The sequence below is a fragment of the Sus scrofa genome, chromosome 17, assembly GCF_054392235.1.
Source record: "Sus scrofa isolate SSC_HxYL_T2T_F1_AM1 chromosome 17, Sscrofa_HxYL_maternal_Yorkshire_Landrace_v2.0, whole genome shotgun sequence".
Classification (NCBI taxonomy): Eukaryota; Metazoa; Chordata; class Mammalia; order Artiodactyla; family Suidae; genus Sus; species Sus scrofa.
This window is the reverse complement of record NC_139399.1, coordinates 36,066,434-36,068,534: the sequence shown is the minus strand read 5'-3', so window position 1 is coordinate 36,068,534 and position 2,101 is coordinate 36,066,434. Positions and strand designations below refer to the sequence as shown.

Here is a 2,101-nt window from a genome sequence, read left to right as displayed (position 1 = left end):
TATGACTGTTTGGAGAGTGGCTACCATGTGGGATGGATGTTTGGTTGAGGTTAGTTCTGGAAAGGGTCTTGGCCGTGATTACCAACTCTCCCAGCAGCTGGGGCATGAGCACCTCATCGAGCGGACCTGAGTGGGGCACCCCAGCATCCCCTCCAACCACCGAGAATAGAGAGATGATTCTACAGGCCCCCCGGCAAGAAAAGGACAGGTGAGAAAAAATAAACTTAGAAAAACAATGTGTAATTCTTAAAAATCCCAACCTTTTGTCAGTGTCTGCTGGCATCACCACCAATCACTTAGATACATTTAGGTTAAGAAATAAATTCAGTGCTAGCTTCAGAACACATACACTAAAATTGGAATAATACAGAGGTTAGCATGGCCCCTGTGCAAGGATGATGCAAATTCATGAAGCGTTCTGTATTTTTGTGTCCAATATCTTGGGACAGACCATGATGGAAGATAGTATGAAAAAAAGAATGTATATATGTGTATGGCTGGGTCATTTTGCGGTACAGCAGAAATTGGCACAACATTGTAAATCAACTATAATTTTAAAAGATCAACATTCCATGTTAAAAAAAAAAAAACAAAAAAACAAACAGGACTTCCTGTTGTGGCGCAGAGGAAATTAATCCGACTAGGAACCATGAGGTTTCAGGTTCAATCCCTGGCCTCACACAGTTTAAGGATATGGCCCTGCCATGAACTGTGTAGTTTGCAGACTCGGCTCGGATCTGATGTTGCTGTGACTGTGGTGTAGGTCAGCAGCTGTAGCTCCAATTTGACCCCTAGCCTGGAAACCTCTATATGCTGTGGGTGCAGGCCTAAAAAGAAGAAGAAAAAAAACTTATTCAATTTGAACCACATTCAGCTGCACTTGGAATTTTTGTCCTTGGGAATTTTGTCACCACATCTGCACCATCTCATGACTCTGTAGTCACAATTGAATAGGCATTTACATCCGGGAAATGGGCAGAAGCTTTATGACTCAAAAGACAAAACCCATATACACAAAAACAGCAGGAATAAATAAAGAACGTGGGCTCATGTGCACATGTTTTATAATAAACTGTAGTAGAATCTGTTGTTGATTTGATGGGCTTTGGGTCCAGTCGTCCGATGCTTATGGACTTCTTTCGATAGTTTACGCTCTGGATTTGGAATACGGGGATTTATGGAGACAGTGACATGGAGCATTTGAAGTTGGGGTTTTTCTGAACATGGCCTTGGCCTCCTGCCTTGGCCTGCCACACTGTTAATAGCCAGAACTGGAGGGCTTCTGCTTGAATTGCATTTTCTTTGATAAAGGGACACATAAGTGGCATAATGTAGCTCACAGCATCAGCACTAAAAGTCAAAAGACTGGCACTATTTCAAGGAATGGTTTGAAATGGCTAGTTTTCAGGCCACTAAATTCCCCAAGGACTTTTGGGGACTGAACTACATAAAAACAAACATTTCCCTGACATCTGTGTGGAGATGGCAAAAAAAAAAAAAAAAAATCCATCTGCAAGACACCTCGTGTTTGCCACTGACACATCCCTTCACCTTGGCAAGACCTACATGCTTTAAACCCCATAAAGTTGTTTCACTTTTGTGTCTTAAAACCTAGGTTTCTTGTGAAGGCAGATGATTCCACTTCTAAAATGCAGGAGTTCCCATCGTGGCTCAGTGGTTAACGAATCCAACTAGGAACCATGAGGTTGTGGGTTCAGTCCCTGCCCTTGCTCAGTGGGTTAACGATCCGGCGTCGCCGTGAGCTGTGGTGTAGGTCGCAGATGCGGCTCGGATCCTGTGTTTCTGTGCCTCTGGCGTAGGCCGGTGGCTACAGCTCCGATTCAACCCCTAGCCTGGGAACCTCCATATGCCTCAGGAGCGGCCCAAGAAATGGCAAAAAGACAAAATGAAATAAAATGCAGGTATAGAAGCAGAAAAGAATTCTGTTCGTTATGTCACCAAATTGCATTTATCCTGTGGGGAAGAATTTTGGTTTGAGTTGGGCATGTTAGCTTCTCTTTTTTTGTTCACCAACATTAAATCGTTTTTGACAGTGGATTTCTGGTAACATGTTTGCTTTCACTCAGTGAACTACTGAGAA

The 2,101-nt window shown here is 43.2% G+C and overlaps 1 pseudogene; it reads left to right on the top strand.

Annotated features, from left to right (window-relative positions):
- Positions 1 to 327: 327 nt before the first annotated feature.
- LOC146395221 (U6 spliceosomal RNA) lies at positions 328 to 428 on the top strand (annotated as a pseudogene).
- The last annotated feature ends 1,673 nt before the right edge of the window (positions 429 to 2,101 follow it).